General features: G+C 42.9%; 1 pseudogene; it reads left to right on the top strand.

The window, feature by feature from the left end:
• The first annotated feature begins 9,892 nt into the window (after positions 1–9,892).
• LOC117452290 (long-chain-fatty-acid--CoA ligase ACSBG2-like) lies at positions 9,893–20,819 on the top strand (annotated as a pseudogene).
• Positions 20,820–20,821: the final 2 nt, after the last annotated feature.

Raw genomic sequence — 20,821 nt, 5'->3', positions numbered from 1 at the left:
CAAAGTAACCGGCCTCCACTCCTGCACAGGGTCACAGTTGAATACATAAAACAAACACAATAATGACCCCTCTCTTTTTCCAGTGTGTGGTGGACGACAACGGCGATCCCACAGACGCACTGACCCCCGAGGCCTTGAGTTTCTGCCAGCAGCACGACGTCACAGCGACCACGGTGTCAGGGATCATAGCCAATAAGGAGCCAGCTATCTACACAGCCATTCAGGAGGGCATAGAGCGCGTCAACGCCAGAGCAACGTCCAACGCCCAGAAGATCCAGAAGTTTGTCATCCTGGAGCAAGACTTCTCCATCGGTGGAGGAGAACTGGGTGAGTTACTTTATTAAAACTGGGGCAAAGGTGCAAACAACACTGTCATCAAGGAAGTATTCACTTCAGCGACAACCAGGTTCAATCAGCTTGGAATCGAGGTCAAGTCGTAATAGAAAGTATTGTGACTGTGTTGTCTGCCAGACAACATTCCACGAAAGGTTGTTCGACAGTGATTAAATGTCTCATTTTGTGGGGTGAAACTTCTGTGTAGCAATGCAGTGGGAGTCACCGACTCAGGAAGGAGATACGGGGAGAGCAGGAGCTTTGATGTCAAACACTGATGGTTTATTTGGAGCTTCGGCCGGAGAATTCACAAAACAAGTCACGAGTCAGAGGTTCTGACTTCACGGGAGAGTTGCCACGTAAAATGTGAAGAACTCTACCCCAGACCCGTGTATTTAGCTAGTTCAGAGAGAATCATCAACATGCTGCATAACAAGATAGAATCATAACACCTCTATCAGCTGACGCCAACAGGCAGGAACAGGGAGACAGAACACTGAGAGCACAGCAGCCAAGTTCAGGACTTATCATGTTCTATCATGAACTGATAAACGGGGTCAAAGCTATGGACCTTGGAAAATATCTCCCCAACATCACCCAAAAACATTTCAAATCTGCAGTGGATCAAATGTTTGTGCCTCTACCTTGAGATTTAAGAGCAGAACAGAATTAACCTGCCTTTCTTTTCTAATTTTCGTCTGTGCAGGACCCACCATGAAACTGAGGAGGCCCATTGTTGTGAAGATGTACCAGGAGAAAATTAACGAATTGTATGGAGTGGCCACGGAAAAGTAGTAGACTGTAATTGCACAGATAATGCTGAGGATAGGTGTTCTGAGAAACTGCAGGCATGTTTATGAATGTTCTACTGTGCACAGAGGTCATGTTGAGAAGTATATCAATCTCTTTTCAACTGAATGTTAAACCTTCAAAATACATTTTTTATTTAAGGGGAAAAATCTTAAATCTGATTGTGTTTTTAATAGAAAAGTGTTTTTGCTGCTATGTTTAAATAAGCTTCTGTTATTATTTAAGCTGTTAAATGTACATAGTCTCAAAGCAGCTGTGCACCTTTTGTAAATAAATCATCCAAATCAGAGCCAAATCTTGCCATTTCCCATTGGCATATACAGATAACTTGTACGGAAAACACTGGATGGTGTCATTCATCATTTTTTAGTTTTTTAAGGAACTTTTGTTCTTCCACTGTGGCCTGAGATGAAACTCACGTGGACATAAGCTTACCAGAATGCTTACACTATGTTTGAAGCGGCAATTCATAAAGATTACTACTCAAAGATTTTACAGCATTAATCGCCAAGCAATTTCGTTCTCATGTTGTGAGATCATTCCAATCTAGCAAAGCTGTATACATCCCCCCTAAAACTGGATGAAATATTTGATTTAAGATAAGAATATCAAGTTGATACATTTTTCCCAACACAAGTGCAATTTTAAAGCATACATTTTTATTTGTGCTTCTCCATGTACAGTTTGACAAATATTAAAATGTTTATTTTGTGGCAGATGTTCCACGATTGTCAATAAAGAGGGAACGAATCGACCAAACTTGTTTCAAATTGTACTTTGAAGAAATGAATCATTACTTTAATTTGTACAGTGTATATTGGAGGGATATAAAACACTGCTCTGCTAAATGTATTTATTTAGCTGGCACATATTAACACATACATAAACTTATGAATATAATCATATGTATATGTTTATATACATATAGAAAACAATGCTTTCAGTCCAAAACACTTTGTTTATTGTGCGTAGTGTCTCTTTTTGGCAATAAATCACACATTTGAATGTAAGAATTTACACAACATTATATGTGAATATTTTACATAATATTAACCTTTAAAGTACCGATATATCACCAAAACCCCTAATGTATATACTGTGTATACGTATATGTGTGAGTGTGTGTGCTGTAGTACAGCTCCCATACATAACAATGTGAAAAGTACATCGACAAAAATTCCCTCTACTTCTCAGTCATATCAGTTTGCATTCTTAAAAAAGCATGTACAAGGTTGGGCTGCACATTCACTACTTGACGTCTGACAGACTGTACTGATATCAGTTCATATATCTGGAACATCCACACACTTGACATAGTTTCTTTGAACAGAAAGACGGATCAACTTCCTTCTGTCTGAAAGAAAACAGCATTACCCCCATTTTACCCGACCAACTGAATGACAACCAAACTTCCACATTTTCAACCAAATGTTAAATGTTCTACCAATCATACTACCTTCCAGTTAATATAAAACAAATATCAATAGAAGAAAATTATACTTTTTTGCCCAATGACCAATCCACACAGCTTCCTGCACATTACTCGTCTGAGGCTGATTTAACCATGCATGTTGGAATTGTTAGTAATGGAACTTAAAACAATGAACAAGCTAAAAAAACACATTATTATCCTGTAAATCAATTGAAACACTGACTTAAAGTGCAGCAGCTAACAGTTTAACCAAGCAGGACCAATAAAGAGACACTTGTAGTGCCGTGGAAAGAGTTCCAATCTTTATTATCCATTAATATCAGAGAGGTTAACACATGCACTGCTCTGCCTGATGAGCTAGCAGGAATGGCAGCTAAAGCTACAGTGTTCCCCACTAAAGGGTCCGTGTGGCAATACAATAAGCAAGGTGAATTATGGTCCCCACATGGTGTCACCACACAAGCCCCCCCAGAATTCACACATAAACAAAATCAGCATGGCGGGGGAGGAAGGACACGCCGACCCCCACGACTCCTGAGCACGGGAGTCGGAAAAGTGACTTCCCGCTTGTGTGGCCCCCCGGAAGGGGAGGGACCGGAACAACAGGTCCTTAAATCCGTGACAGGGGGACGAGGCCGGGGGGCGGCCCCGTCGCGGAGGTCGAGCCAGCACCACAGGCTGGTCCAAGTCCAGGTGAGCAGCCTTCACCCGGTCCACCGAGACGTGCTCGGCCTTGCCACCCAGGTCGACCACCAGGTGCTTGTCCCCGTGCTCCAAGACCCGGAAAGGCCCATCATAAGGGGGCTGCAGGGGGGCCTCTGTGCGCATCGTGCCGGATGAAACACGTGCTCCGCCGAGCGGAGCTCTGCGGGAACCTGGGACACCTTAGTACCGTGCTGAGTAGTAGGGATCGGAGCAAAGGCCTCAGCGGCGTCCTGCAGGAAAGCCGCTGGGCCGTCGCCGACCAGGGAGCCGATGCTTTAGGGGAGGAAATCCCCTGGAACTCTCAACGGCTGCCCGTAGACCATCTCAGCCGTAGAGCACTGCAGGTCTACTTTAGGCCCGTGTCTGAGGAAATGTCCGACGGGGTGCCAAAACGACACACCCACGTTGAAGGCCCGGGCAACGTCCGCGGCCGACGTCGAAACGAGCGGGACCGCCTCCGGCCAACGGGTCGTCCTGTCCACCATGGTGAGGAGGTAGGACAAGCCCTGAGAGGAGGGCAATGGACCAACCAGGTCGATGTTGAAGTGGTCAAACCTCCTCTCAGGCACCAGGAAACGCTCCAAAGGGGCATTCGTGTGGCGGTGCACCTTAGCGCGCTGACAAGCCACGCACTCACCAGCCCCAAGTCCTCACGTCCTTTTTCAGCCCATGCCAGACGAACTTTGCAGCCACCAAGCGCACCGAAGGCTTAACGCCGGGGTGTGACAGGCCGTGCACTGCCTCGAACACAGAGCGCCTCCAGCTGGCGGGAACGACTGGCCACCTTGGAAAACTGACGAAGAGGAGCCTGCACGTGCCGCCGACGCTCAGGGCCACTACCTGAGCGCGGCCCCTCCGTTTCCCGGGGGTTTGTAGCTGCACGGGGCGATGCATTTCTTCGCTATTGTCCCGAAACGTGCATGGTAAAAGCACTCTCCGGTGTCTCCACGCCGGCTCGATACAAGCCGTGTCCTGCCTCAGCCACGCTTTCTTGACTGCAGATGGGCCGCTGAGCGTCGCGGCTAACGTCTCTGCACCGGGCTGTTGTGTAGCCAGGAAAAAACAATCCGCTTTCTCAGCCAAGGCACGGAACGTGTGTGACGTTAGTTAATTTAAAGTAAGTTAAAACCCAATACTCACATTTATTAGTGATTCCTCCGCTTGCGGCTGCTTTTAAATCCATTCTGCTGGGGAGACCGGAAGCCATTTCATTTGAAAAAAAACTTCCTCTTCCCTGCGCGCATTGCACCCTGGGATATGGTAGGCCACGGAGTGTACATCAGATGTATCCTTCAAATTGGGGAAAAGTAGGCTGCATTCGTGGGCCGCATCGGAGGAGTCTCGTCTTTTTTTTTAAATTGGGACAGCCTTCTTTCGGCGGAAGTGACGTGTGCGGTATACGAATGCACCCTTCTAAGGATACAACCCCTGAATTGAGACAGTGGCTGTGTCTCAATTCAGGTCAAAACCCAAGGCGCATTAAAACGTACATTTTCGTTAAATAATATGGATAAATATGTGACGCTAACTAGCTAGCTGGACGTACTGCACTGTTGTTTACACTTTTTTTTTTTTAATTGAATTCAGAAGTTTATTAAAGTCATACAGAGATCTGGGCTCTATTATAGATAAGTTATACTTTATATTACATAAATAGACCAAAGTGAAACATTTAGACCGGTATAGCCTACAGTACGGTGGGATTTATAAAATGCTACCCTGACGTCTGCTATTAGCTTTATTTATTTTTCTGACATGTTCCAATGTTTTACTGTTATTAAACATTGGGACAAAATTACAACCTTTTTATTCAGCTCACGCTGCTTTGAGGTAGGGCTAAAAGAAAAGCCTATTTTAAATATTTCCACCAGATTTGATCATCTTTTATTAGGTTAAAGTTTATTTAATTGATCCTAATCCCATAATAATAAGACAATCAAAAATAGACAGCAGCCTTTTGCTTGATGTTAGTTTGTGCTGTCAAAGGGATGCAGGTGTGACTGTCATTTCATCTCTTTAGTTTTTTAAAAACCAGAACATCATTTTAAATGATCCCTTAAGGATTGTTTGTCTGAAATGCTTAGTTACATTTTGCAATAATACTTTTGCAAACCCTGTGTTTAATATGATTAATTCACTTTTTTCTTTTTCTCTTGTTTTTTTCTCTGTAATTAGGACAATTCTGGAGAAACGGATCTGCTGGAGAAGGACCCCTAATCTGAAAAGTGCACAGTGGATCATCAGGACAGAGCTGCATCCACCTGGACACCCCGTGGTGCTGGAGAAGGACCCCTAACCCCAGCGGATCATCAAGACAGAGCTGCCATCCAGCTGGACCCCTGTGGTGCTGGAGAAAGCAAAACGGCGATCAGGAGCATCCTCCACCCAGAACTCTGCTTTACTGCCGTCCTACAGACTTGTCTTACTTTCAGAATTTGATTTTGGGTCCTTTCTTTTAATAGATATCTAACGATTATAGCTTGACTCTGTCTGATTGCCCAAACAGCTGCTTCTATACTTGCTGCACATATAATACAAATAAACAACTCCATAAACACAACTTTGCTGATATTTGTGTTACTGCTGGTGATGTTAAATAACATAATTGATTTCCTCTGTCTCAATGATGAAAGTTATAATAATAGAAGACATGAAGCTGCAGAGAGAGGATGAATATATTCTTACCTCTACTTTGTGATAAGATGAAAATACAATATTAATTGTAATTGTTAAACACATTGTTATTTCATTTACTGAGGTTTTAAAGATTATTTACAACATGTTGTACATAAGTAGTGGAATAATAGGATATCTCTAGGTCATTAAACTGTCTTCAGTTTAATTTTATTAATACAAAAAATAGGTATAGAACATGTTTAATAGTGTCTTTCATACATTTCATTTTTAGGGGAAGCAGGAGAATCTGTTATAATCACAGCTATTAAGATTAGAACACTAATATTGTTAACAATTCAATCTATACAACATGCTTTTGTTCCTTTAAAAACATATTGTTTTATTAGTACAGAAAATTAGACTTATTTTAAATATATGAAATAATATGATTAAATTGCATCAGCTATATATAATGTACTTGTTAACTTACTAATGTAACATTACTGGGGCTAAAGGAACAGCTTCATCGTATTCACCTGGCCATGGTTCTCTTTATGTAATCTCCGACGGGTGATCTCCAAAAATGTAAAAGTAAAGTTTCTGGATCCTTTTCAGCTTAATTTGCTAGCAGGCTGCTGGAGCAGCGCAACCGAACAGCGCGTATCACGTGACGTAAATACGAAGCGCTCCGTAGGCTAGACCGTCTCATTTCGTAGGCCGCTCGGTCCAGCCTACACGGTCTCGTCGGCCGCATCCTGCGTCGACCGCGTAGGCTGCGTACCCCAAAGGATACAACCCCTGAATTGAGACACGGCCACTGCCACTACCATTTTAACAAAATGGCTGCAATTGTGTCAGACCAAATATGGCTTCAGTCAATATCAAAATCGTTTAACTCTTCAATCAAATACATTTTCCCATTCAATGTTCACCTAGGGCTATGCAATGAGTAACACTAATGACAGACTTGAAAGACGCATGTAACATTTGAAGATAAAATGACACCCTTTAACAAACAAAGTAAGAAGTATCTGACTTTCCTTATATCTTTGTCCACTGCACTGCCTCAAATGATCGTCTTCTTACAGGAAGCACTAGGACAGTATACATTATTTCAAAAATAAAAGCGTTTTGTGTAGCAGTAACACCAATGACGTAATTTTGGGTGACTGACATTTATTTGATATTATTAATAATAATTTGCGTTTTTTTTACCATTTCAGTGTTATATTTAATGCTTGTAATGTTATGTAAATATACATTAGATGTATTTATTGAAAAAAAACTTTTAAATGAAAACTATAGGCTCCACTTCCAGAGATGATCAAAGTGACAAGGCAGTTCCTTGATCTTGGCATTTTAAATAAATTGCAATTTACGTATAAAACCATTTTTTATTTATTTTGTATTTAGTACCATTGCAAAGACAATCTCTATTATTCAACATATATAATGAATGTGAGTATTAGGTCAACATCATGTATTTTGGTGTCTGCAAAAGTAAGTGACAGCACTTCCACCTTTTCTATATGACCCACATAAACTACAGCTGACAGCCGCGGTGAAACTCGAGCGTTTAGAGCCGCATCCGGTGAGAACGCAGTCTGTGTCTCTTTGGTCTATACTGCCTGTTTGCTTTTACCTGAAGCCTGCAGGTTCTTCAGACCAGGCGGGCGAACCACCGTCCAGCTGATGTCCTCGGTCTTGTGCAGTAACTTCTCCATCTCATGCATGTTGGTGAGGACGCTGCGGATCATCGGCAGCAGGAGGAATCGAATCAGAAAAGATGACTGCGCTTCAGAGTTAGCTAACATCAACAAGAAAAAAAAACTGAGAAATATCCTCTTACATTCTACAAATAATGTCAACAGAAAAAACATTGTATTTAAGCTCCAAGCCGATCTCCATTTAGACAACACGCATTTTAAAAGGTTGTTTCGCCTGCCATCTTGTCTGCAGACTTGTCAAAGCATAATTCATGGTTTTTACTAACCGGTATCAGTATGTTGTTACTTCGGCGTCATTTTGAAACGTGTATTACAATTAAATCACGGTCAAATATGTTCATTTTGTTATAGTTGCTCGCCTCAGAGCGACGATAGTGTGTTTAATGTTGACTTGTGCCCCCGCTGAGCTCAGTCCCTCGGGGGACGTAGCAACCGTTGCAGGATAACATAAAATAGCATCCCATTGCCGGACCTATCAGCTATAGATGACCCGGCGGCTACACGGCCAAAGCTCATAAAGTAGCCTACCCTCAAACACTTTTCGGACAAAAGAAAAGGAGCTTCGCTGCCCACTGGTATGCCAAGTACACATCCTTGGAGTATAGCATTAGCAAGGACAGTGTGTTTTGTAAAATGTGCCGGCATAGAGAGTCGAAGTCCCTCCCTTTCAGGGACCTTATTTCGGAACAATTATGTATTGAAGTCAATGGGGAGAGAAAGATTATCTTTCGATCCCGTTTGAATCGTGCCATGAATTACACATAATTTTGCAAGTAAAAAAAAAAAAAAAGTGTCGTGAAACTGCGAAGCGTCACTTTTTGTTTTGTGTGTGAAACCGCTCAATGAACTACATCTCCCGTCTCGCACCACACACACCAAGACGGCCGTCACGTTGGCACATTTCACTTCTTCCTGTCAGAATGAGGTGAAAAGTATTAAACGAGGTGAAAATCACTACAAGTCTGGGCATGTTGAGAGGTTGAGAGCTGTACATACACAAAAGGGGAGTTAGTCGGTTCTGTAAGAGCCAGCATGCGGGACCGGGATTCTGGGATTTGTAGTCTTTCTAGTTGCGTATTTTTCATAGTCAGTTTTACGACAAACTGTGACTTTTTGAAATGGAAATTCTTTTTTAAGATTGACAATTCAAACGGGATCGAAAAATAATTTTTCTCTCCCCATTGACTTCAATTCATGATTTTTCCGAAATAAGGTCCCATGGGTCGGAAGTAGATGGGCGGGACTTCGCCTCTCAGAGAGAGGCGGGGCCGCGGGGAGAAGATACATTAGGCTTGTTTGAGACAAGCAAGACCTGCGCAGACCTGCGCAGTTGCGATCAACGTCTTGCTAGTGCGTTGCATGATGGTTAGTCATTTTGTCCGACTTGCTCTGGAGGCTCGCCCACATGAGACTTTGAAATCTCGCGGGACAAAAACGCCCGCAGCCTTGAGAGCGAGGCGAGGCGAGTTGGCGCAGTTGCTCTCCACGAGCTGCGGAAGCGAAATGCTTGATGGGAAACGGCTCGCTGGTATCTCGAGCTGAGCGCTCATTGGTGGTTTTTACCACGTGCTGCTGATGAAACTCTCCAATTGGCTGGCAAAAGTTTGTTGTTGTTTTGTGTCAGTTTTACGTCGCCACATCCATTCCCTTTTTCATCATTGTTCCACAATGTTTATCATCATGCAATTAATATCTATATATTTTATACTATACTGCTTACCGTTTTCATACTTTATATATCTTAGCATATTCATACACACTGTTCATACTGCTCACAGGCTGATATCTAGTGTATTCATACCCCATTGTCTATTCATCATTCAATTCATTCTATATGTTATTCTGTAGATTGTGTACATTACTTTCCACTTCACTGCTTGTTGCACCTGAGAAGCTAAACTGCATTTCGTTCTCTCAGTACCTGTAATATGTGCAATAACAATAAAGTTGAATCTAATCTTGAGCAGGAACAAATGTATTTACTTAGTACATATCTGACATTAACGATTAAACACATTTGTGCATTCTTTATAAATGCAAACCGAGTCAAGCCGACTCCGGAGGTGGCGGTATGCACCTTAAAGTTGTTTGCAATCCGCCAAAAAACCGAGAGAAGAAGAAGAAGATGAAGAAGCCGTCTCCGAGCTGTCCGACTTCAGGCGAGCTTTTTGAGACCTCCCCCAGCTGCGATCGGCTACTCTCGTCTACTTTCGAGGCGAGCCGCAATGTGTCTCAAACAAGCCTATTCAGTCTCCATGGTTACAGGGACTGGAAACACATCGACTATGCTCTCAGTAAACACGAATGTCATTCTAGGCATAACCTATTTTTATTAGATTATTAACAAAAATCGCGAGAAAACATTTGAACAGGCCAGCCGAAATTACATTGGCCCACCCACAATTGAAATCCTGGCACCGCGGCTGGTAGGCCTATTATGTCTGTGTTATTTGATGCTCTTGCCAAACTTCCTCTCCACAAACTTGATTGGTAGGTAGACTTGACATTCCTGTTGAGTATGCGGTATGTGTTTCCTCATCCACTGCACAGCTAGCAGATCGTGTTGCTCTGACACCTCAGGAGTTAAAGCCCACAGTCCAGAGATGTCGGCAGTCCTCTCACTCACCTGACTCCTCTGAAGCTGGCTGTGTCTCGGTGTGGTGTCTTCTGTATTTAACCTGTAACAAATGGCGGGTAAACACGGCTGCCCATGTTGTCCCAATACAGAAGAGCCCAGGGCAGTTCCTCTGTCGACGGCCAAAGCACAGACCGCTCTGGCCCCAGCAGAACAGCTATGGAGCACCAGCACAGACCAGGCGGTGCGGCTGAGGATGGAGGGCTCGGGTCCGGGCTCAGAAACCCCCATTACCGTCCATCAGCTCTTCATGGAGACGGTGGAAAATTACGGGGATCGTCCCGCTTGCTTTCCAAAACAGAGGGCAGTGGGTGACCCTGACGTGGAGGCAATACTACGAGCAGTGCCGTGCAGCAGCTAAAGCTTCCTCAAGGTTTGTTTGACTGCACTTGACATGATATGCATACATTAATACTTGCGCAGTGGCAGATTCTTTTGGAATGTTGTCACTCTCCTTCAGAACATTTTTTGTGTCTCTTAAGCCTGTGTATGCCCCTACATTTATTAACTAAACTACTATAAGTCATTGTTTAAATAGGGGAATTTGTGTGGCACACATAACGTTTTTACCTATGGTTTTTACCTGCGTTGTAAACAGTACCCCAGAGTTCCCCCACTCTCTCAGCGCATAGTGCGTTGTGTGAGAACAGGCCTGCTGAAAATAACACTGGAGCGTGTGAAATTAACAAGCTTGTGTTTCATCTCCTTGTTCCACGGACATGTTTGTGTCCCATAAGGTAGAGTCGCTTTTTAAATTAGATGTAGGTCAAGAGTAATAGAGGACACAGTGCTGCTGCGTCATTAAAGAAACATGCTCCTAAAAAAACAATGTTGCTTCTTTAAGTTGGGGCTGGAGCGTTACCATGGTGTGGGGATCCTGGGATTCAACTCAGCCGAATGGTTCATCTCAAACGTCGGCTGCATTTTTGCCGGGTAAGATCTCATTTAAAGAACTACATTCCCATGTGGACTTGTAGAGATGCTTCAGCAACCTGACACTGCACATTTTGCTCTGTGCATGCTTATCTCAAAGTCCATCTCTTTGTCTCTCCCGACTCCTGTTTAGAACAAAACAGTTTAAAGTCTAAGGAAACCAAGTACTGATGTTAATCTTGTATCCAGCTGTTGAGTAACATTGAACTTGTGTAGTTAAGGCACGAATCACAGGCTTTTGACTGGATTTGTAGTTATTACAAACTTTAGAATTCTTCAAGTTTCAATTACCCTTGTATAAGTGTTAACTGAAACTGCCTATTTTGGCAAACACAACCTTGAAAAAACTATTTGTTTTATCTTACTAGGCTTTCTTGTTAAGCTAAGTTTAAAAATGGCAAACTCCACAGTGAATAATGCGTGCCTTCAACAGAGATGAATACTCTCCTTTCTCTGATTTGTGCCACAGGGGTCTGGCAACTGGGATTTACACCACCAACTCACCTGAAGCTTGTCAGTATGTTGCTGAAAGCTGTGAGGCTAATATCCTGGTTGTGGAAAACCAGAAACAGCTTGAAAAGATTCTGCAGGTCAGGACCTTTTGAAAATGTTTCACTTTTGGAAGATAGAAAGAAATCTGTCCTCACATGACTTTGTGTAATTTACATTTCTCAACAGGTTAAAGATCAACTACCTCATCTGAAAGCAATTGTCCAGTATAAAGGCGAGCTGCAGCAGAAAGCACCCTTCCTGTATACAGTATGTTCCCTCACCAAACATATTGACAAAGTAAAACAAATGATCTGATAGTAAACTGTATGTGATGCTTACAGTAGCACCATTTACATTTTTAAAGCTAAATTAGGATGATTAAATGTATGTTTTAATAATTCACTTAAATGTATTAAACTGCACAGTATCAGTTACATTTAGTCTGGGTTTGGACACATTTTTCACCATGATCTCTCCATATGTGTAGTGGGCAGAGTTCATGAAGCAGGGAGAAGACGTGCCTGACGAGCAGCTGGATGCTGTGATTGACAGTCTTCGGGCCAATGAGTGCTGCACCCTCATCTTTACCTCGGGAACAACTGGCAACCCTAAAGGAGTCATGTTGAGCCATGACAATGTGAGTTATAGACATTTACTTTATTTTTCTTAACTTTTATTGTAGATTAGATGTCTCTCTAATTAAGTGTTTAGTTTTGTAAAATGTGAAAAACTGACCATTACCATCTCCCAAAGCCAAAGAGGACAACGTGGTGTGAAAAGGTTTACTGGGTCAGGAAGAGAAAGACATTTAAAAAGAATACTGCAGGCTTTGATGTATATTCAGATTAAAGGTGGGGTAGGTAAGTTTCAGAAACCGGCTCGAGATACACTTTTTGTTATATTCCATGGAATGCTCTTAACATCCCGATAGCAATGAATATCTGAAGTGCTTTGACAAAAAAATCCATAAAAAAATGTCATCTGTGGAAGCCGTAATACTGTAAAAAAGCACGACCAATCCGTTGGATTGCCGCCCTGTCTGTCAGCCTTCCATCTCGTGCACGCACAAATGTATCTCGTGCCCTCATTGGGCGTGCATTGCATCAGTACTTCAATGACTCGCCAGCAACAGGCGGCCACTTTCACCAGTCTGCTGACGTCATGTGCGCGTTCATGTGTGTTGGAGGAGGTGCTCTGTAAGGAAGTCTGAAGGAAGGGGCGGATTCTTTTCGGCTGTGTACTTTCAAATTTTAGTGCACTCGAGCCAGTTTCTGAAACTTACCTACCCCACCTTTAAGAAGAATAACATTTTCCCAAACCTGTTTTTCATTTTTGAAGATGCATGATCGTTTTAACAGAATCTAGTTTAGTGGTTCTTCTTGTAAATACTCAATAAAGAGCCATGTGGAACTCCTGAAACTGCTACAATGCTACTGCTGAAATGGAAACACTTTTCAAACTGCTTTCCATGCGACAATATTCCCATTAGGAAATGTATTTATCTAGTCTATTTCCAATGTAAACGATCGAGATACGCACATTTATTTTTTGAAATACGCGCCTAATGACTTTGGGCACTTCCATCGATCCGGGACTTTCCCAGTGACGTCACTGTGTGGGTACGGCTTCCTGGGCCAAAGCTCAATACAGCTGCAAACAACATGGCGTGCAATGCACCAGTGGTTTCCAACAAAAGAAAACGGTCGTCGTCAGGAGCGTATTGTATTGCCCCAGGCTGCACAAATGGTTTTTATACAAAGAAGGAAGAAGTACATTCCATAGGCTGCCACTAAAGGATGAGAAGCTGCTCAAAGCATGGGTTATTTCCATGAAACGGTCCGATCCGCCGCTGAATCAGTACGCACGTGTGTGCAGCGAACACTTTACAAATGACGATTATGTCCACAAAATGAGGTTTGATGAGTCTGGATGCCTGGTTCAATACAAAACATCGGATTTGAAGCCAGGATCTGTTCCCACAATGTTCGATTTCTCATCGTATGCAGTCGGGAACACCGACCGTCCCAGCACGTCGGCCGCGCAAGACAATGACACCAGTGTCAACAAACGTGAAGTTCGAGCCACCAAACGAGCTGCTTCAGCTGCCGAGAGAGAGGTAAATATTGCAGCACAACCAGATTACTAGCTCACACATGTATTTACTGACACAGTGTGACCTTATTAATTTATGTATATATATATATATATATTATGTAATAATGTACTGGAACTGGTGGTATCCCACTCAGCGAGTTCAGAACCGTCGGTACTTTCTGCGGATTCCAGATCGTATGCCACTCTAGTATTCGACCGAATCAGTTCATAAGCATAGGCCATGGGATGCCTGGTAACTGTAGATGCTTCCACATCAATTTCATCTCCCGACGAATAGTCAAATTCATCGTTCAAAACGTCGATCTCATTGCAAAATTCCTCCATCGCTGCCATATCTGCCACGTTGTGTTGACTTCCGGTATGGATACCCGGAGCGAGGACCCACACAGTGACGTCACCATTTGGGACTCCCCTAATGGCGGCGGCCTGGTCCCGGAATTCCCCACCCGGCCGGCGGATAATTAATTTTCTTTTGGCGAGTAATATCATATACAATAAATATTACGATCAATATCCATTGTAAAATGAATAAACTACCAGAATATTATAGCTGTAATGGTGTTTCCTTTCCCCTTTAACATTTAATGCTAAAACATCCAAATACCATCAGACAGTCGGCCTCAATAGGGTATTCAGGAGGGTTTTCAAATGTAATATACATAGATTCAGTAATTGATTCCAACCTTTTTACTGCGAAATTTAGAGCAGCTCCTGAGAATGTAAACATCAAAAGGGCATCAAACAAGAAATGGTGGCCCCTCTCTAAACATCAATGTGTTTGCTTTGTGAAAATTAAAGAAAAATGTCTCTGACTCTCTGATGACTCCTACCTTTGTCTTTAATCTGCAGCTGACATGGACAGTCCGTACGGCATCTCTCGTGGCCGGTCTTAAGTACGGTGAGGAGGTGTTGGTCAGCTACCTGCCGCTCAGCCATGTGGCAGCCCAGCTAATTGACATGTGGATGTGTGTTTGTTTTGCCATGACAACATACTTCGCAGATCCAGATGCTCTCAAGGTATGGAAACCTTGAGCTGTATAAAACATTGAGTTATAATGAAGGTTTTCTATCTTGACTATAATCTCCATTCCGTTTTCCCAGGGCTCCTTAGTGAACACACTGAAGGAGGCTCGTCCCACTTGTTTCCTGGGGGTTCCTCGTGTGTGGGAGAAGATGCAGGAGAAGATGAAAGCTGCCGGTGCCAAGGCATCCCCAATGAGGAGCGCAGTGGCAGGCTGGGCCAAGTCCATAGGCCTGCAGTACAACTACAGTGTCATGAACGGGTAAGGACGAGCAAAGATTGTTTCATTGGTGCCATGCCATTTTTCGGAATTCCAAATGATCTGAAAGATTTCCAATTGGATCGAAAGCCCATTTTTCATGTAACAAATAGTTTTTATTCAGATGGCCCATAGCTTAGAAAATACACACTAGCACCAAACAGCAGCACATGGCTAATGATCACGCACAATGATGTCATCGGACCTTTGCAGCTGCAATATTTGTATTCTTTTGTTTAGGTATTAGGAGTGAGGCACAGTTACAATAGCTAATCAGAGGAAGAGTTTGGCAGAGCATGCCTTCACAATATTAGGAAATAGATATAGCCTATAATAACTGGGATGGTCCAATGATGTCCTTCTGCATAATAATTAGCCACGTGTATCTTTTTGTTGTAATGAGAGTTTGTACTTTCAGAGCAGTCATTGATTTTATTATCAGGCAAATTGGCTTTCAGTTTGGACTTTTAGGGTTGCAAAATAATAGGAAGTCCAGCCTCATATTTGCATTATAAAATGGCCAATTAGCACCGGTCACGCTGAACAGCTGATGCAGCTGAGGCTGACTTTAGCTCTGCATGATTGTGGTTTGACATTTTGAGCTTATGATTACACCATATTAAGTGGAGATACAACACATCAAACATCCTGAGGGGGAAATTGTTTGTAGAAAATGTCTTAGCAATCCATCCTGTAGTTATTTCGTTATGGGTCAATTTCAGCTCAACATTGCTACCTATTTTTTTATGGGCCGTTCTTAATTACTAACAATTCATGACTTCAAATATGTAACACGTGAACATGTGACTTTGTATTTGGCTTATAGGGAGAATCAGGTGCCGTGGGGCTTCATGCTGGCTAATAATCTGGTCTTTAAGAGGGTCCGTGAAGCGCTGGGTTTAGACCGCTGCAAGCTCTGCTTCACGGGCGCTGCCCCCGTCACCAAAGACACTCTGGAGTACTTCATGAGCCTGAACATGCCGCTGTTGGAGTTATACGGCATGAGTGAAAGCTCCGGCCCACATACCATCTCTTCTAACAGCAGCTACTGCATCGCAAGGTCAGCAGCAAAGCATTATCTAACAACTCTAGTATATCAAATGTGATGCTGATATGAATGTGAGAATATTACAAGACTTTGTGAGATTCACTCACCTCTTTTTCCAAGTGATGTTACCTTAAGCAGTGTTGGTTGGAGCTTGCTTTGCCTCCTTCATCCCCATGACAACATTGCTACTGTTGATAAGCGGTGATGATGCAGTGTATATGTTTTGGGCTTTAATTGTGAAAGTGAAATCATGACCCAGAGACGGACCGTTTGCATAGTGAAAGCAAGGCTTAAAGGCATCTAATCTAAATGCAGATAGTGTCATTTATTTACAGCCATTTATTGGTGCAATTAACATTTACTTCATAATCACAAGGGAGAGCTAAAGTGTTATCTATTGCCACTTAAAGTTACGTAACATACCTGTGTAAGATACCATGATCTTTTTCTAAACCTAACCATGTAGTAGCGTAATTAATATTATGTGCTCAAGTCAGTTGAAGACGTCCTGACCCAGGGTCCGATGAGATGGGATTTAAGATGTATTGTTTATTAATGTTTCCTCACTACTACCTTCCTACAGTATTTGCAATATGTTTATTATAAGCAGTTATAATCAGAAATTAATTACGAGGTCACAAGCCAAATAAGGTTGCGAACCACAGGTTTAAATTAGTGCTGTCAAAATGATCGCGTTAACAGCGGTAATTAATTTTTTGAATTAATTGCGTTAAAATATTTAACGCATTTAACGCATGTGCAGAATGGCCCGCCCCATACGTGCCACCAGTGGCAGTGCCAGGGTATGGCTGGGGTAGGCTACACCCATACCAAGAAATGGCTTAGCCCCACCATGAAAAATGATGTTAAAGTAAGCAAAATAAAGTCTGCCAACTCGCGGAGTAAATTGCACAGACAGCAGTTAGTAAGATTGATTTCAGTAGCCACGGTTTTGAAAACTTTTGTCACGTAGTGATCGTCTTCTCAATAGAACATCTTTGATAACGGCGTGGTGTTGTTGCAGGAAGTCCTGACGGAGAATACTCTTGCTGTAGTACAGGGCAGAGCCATATAATAGTAATAATATGGCTCTGGTACAGGGGTGCACATAACTGGTACGCAGGTTATGTGCGTCATCTGAAATGCGTACCGTCACTTGTGTCACAAAGCGCATTTGCGTACCGACGTAGACTACTTGTGAAGCTTTTCCAGAAGGCGGTTCGATCACCGGACGACAGAGTCGGTCTCCGTGTGCACAGACAGGGCTGCTGTTAACGTCGGTCTGTACAACGGAACTGTGCCAAAACTACGCCAACCGGCTGCGGAGGGAGACTCCCCGCTTCACTGGAGAACTGCGCTAAAACAGCTGATCACAACGTTCACACTCTGTGGTCACGAAGTACTCCACTAGCCGCCGCCGCCGCCCCCCCCCCCCTCTGTCGACTTTCCTGAAGTACTCCCCCGTTGATAGAAATCAACACGTAATGAATTAAGACCCCACGGTTTGATTATTGATAGGTGTGTGGGTTGTCTTTCATTTTGACATGCAGACATTTTTTATAATAAACATAGATACTGTATGTGAAATGGATATATCCGCCTTCTTTCATTTATCTTTCCATTCCCACAATAATATACATACATAAATGGCATATTTTGGACATAGTTCGAATGGTGATTAATCATGATTAATTAATTTTTAAGCTGTGATTAATCTGATTAAAATTTGTAATCGTTTGACAGCCCTAGTTTAAATATTCACTAAGGAGCATGTTTTCTTTTATTTTGACCTGAAAAATGTTCTATCAATTATGTACATTGTAATGTATTATTTATATGTACTTAAAAGTTAAAGTAGGGGTGCAGTTGTAGTGCAACATTTGGTCACGGTGAGCTTGTTGTTTATTTATTTGTTGACTCTCCAGCTGTGGAAAGGTGATGCCAGGCGCCAAGACAAAGCTGGAGAACCCTGATCAGGACGGGAGTGGAGAGATATGTTTCTGGGGTCGCCACGTGTTCATGGGCTACCTGAACATGCCGGACAAAACAACAGAGGCCCTTGACCAGGACGGCTGGCTGCACTCTGGAGATCTGGGAAGACACGACAAGAATGACTTCCTCTTCATCACAGGAAGGATCAAGGGTACGTTGTGTTCGCAAAGACAAAAAAACATTATAAATGTGATTCAACACAAGTTAAAAGCAATCAAAAGAACTTGTTGGTAACTGAATGGTTAAACGACAACGTTGCGTTCCCAGAGCTGATCATCACCGCCGGAGGAGAGAACATCCCTCCCGTGCTCATCGAGGACTCAGTGAAGTCCGAGGTGGCCATCATTAGCAACGCCATGCTGATCGGAGACAGGCTGAAGTTCCTCTCCATCATGGTCACACTCAAAGTAACCCGGCCTCCACTCCTGCACAGGGTCACAGTTAAATACATAAAACAAACACAATAATGACCCCTCTCTTTTTCCAGTGTGTGGTGGACGACAACGGCGATCCCACAGACGCACTGACCCCCGAGGCCTTGAGTTTCTGCCAGCAGCACGACGTCACAGCGACCACGGTGTCAGGGATCATAGCCAATAAGGAGCCAGCTATCTACACAGCCATTCAGGAGGGCATAGAGCGCGTCAACGCCAGAGCAACGTCCAACGCCCAGAAGATCCAGAAGTTTGTCATCCTGGAGCAAGACTTCTCCATCGGTGGAGGAGAACTGGGTGAGTTACTTTATTAAAACTGGGGCAAAGGTGCAAACAACACTGTCATCAAGGAAGTATTCACTTCAGCGACAACCAGGTTCAATCAGCTTGGAATCGAGGTCAAGTCGTAATAGAAAGTATTGTGACTGTGTTGTCTGCCAGACAACATTCCACGAAAGGTTGTTCGACAGTGATTAAATGTCTCATTTTGTGGGGTGAAACTTCTGTGTAGCAATGCAGTGGGAGTCACCGACTCAGGAAGGAGATACGGGGAGAGCAGGAGCTTTGATGTCAAACACTGATGGTTTATTTGGAGCTTCGGCCGGAGAATTCACAAAACAAGTCACGAGTCAGAGGTTCTGACTTCACGGGAGATTTGCCACGTAAAATCTGAAGAACTCTACCCCAGACCCGTGTATTTAGCTAGTTCAGAGAGAATCATCAACATGCTGCATAACAAGATAGAATCATAACTAGGGATGCACGATAATTATCGGTCCGATATTAGGAATTATGACGTCATCCCGATAAACCCGATACCAGTATTAATAGCCCCGATAATATACAATATTATATAATAATAATAATAATATACGAAATGTTTTCGCCACAACTCTGTTTTCATTTAAACAGCTCCTTATATCCGTTAGCGCAGCTAGCTAGCACCAGATGCTAACAACAACAACAACAACAATGCACGTAAGGTCTCTCTCTCGCTCGCTCGGGCCACACATACACACACCCTCCCGGTCCTCCAGATGGCCAGTCGGTGCCTGCATGGTGAGCATGGAAGTGTGGTCTGCCACAAGCGGGCGGCAGGAGCGGGGCTGTCAGCATCAGCTTGTAGATGGTATTTTAAACTCGATGCGCTCTGAAACTACTGGGCGGCCAAGGAAAAAAAAATACACATGCGTTAATCGCGTTAAAATAATTAGTGGCGTAAAAATGTTTTTGTTATCGGTCTTGAGAAGCAGGAAGTTATCGGTATCGGTATCGGTTTCAAAAAACCAATATCGTGCATCCCTAATCATAACACCTCTATCAGCTGACGCCAACAGGCAGGAACAGGGAGACAGAACACTGAGAGCACAGCAGCCAAGTTCAGGACTTATCATGTTCTATCATGAACTGATAAACTGGGTCAAAGCTATGGACCTTGGAAAATATCTCCCCAACATCACCCAAAAACATTTCAAATCTGCAGTGGATCAAATGTTTGTGCCTCTACCTTGAGATTTAAGAGCAGAACAGAATTAACCTGCCTTTCTTTTCTAATTTTCGTCTGTGCAGGACCCACCATGAAACTGAGGAGGCCCATTGTTGTGAAGATGTACCAGGAGAAAATTAACGAATTGTATGGAGTGGCCACGGAAAAGTAGTAGACTGTAATTGCACAGATAATGCTGAGGATAGGTGTTCTGAGAAACTGCAGGCATGTTTATGAATGTTCTACTGTGCACAGAGGTCATGTTGAGAAGTATATCAATCTCTTTTCAACTGAATGTTAAACCTTCAAAATACATTTTTTATTTAAGGGGAAAAATCTTAAATCTGATTGTGTTTTTAATAGAAAAGTGTTTTTGCTGCTATGTTTAAATAAGCTTCTGTTATTATTTAAGCTGTTAAATGTACATAGTCTCAAAGCAGCTGTGCACCTTTTGTAAATAAATCATCCAAATCAGAGCCAAATCTTGCCATTTCCCGTTGGCATATACAGATAACTTGTACGGAAAACACTGGATGGTGTCATTCATCATTTTTTTGTTTTACCCTCCTGTTACATTCAGGGTCAAATTGACCCGTTTGAAAGTTTGAAAATCTACGAAAAATACTTTCAAGTATTTTTTTTGTATGAAACTTCTTCTACTTACCTTAATTAGTGTAATAAACAAGTAAAATGAAAATGGTTCATGTCATGCATTTGGAACCCCCCCCTACATGTCTATATCACAGAGATGGTATTCGGGTCAATCTGACCCGGCAGTGAAAG

The sequence above is a fragment of the Pseudochaenichthys georgianus genome, chromosome 9 (assembly GCF_902827115.2).
Source record: "Pseudochaenichthys georgianus chromosome 9, fPseGeo1.2, whole genome shotgun sequence".
Lineage (NCBI taxonomy): Eukaryota > Metazoa > Chordata > Actinopteri > Perciformes > Channichthyidae > Pseudochaenichthys > Pseudochaenichthys georgianus.
This window is presented reverse-complemented; position numbering and strand designations above follow the sequence as displayed.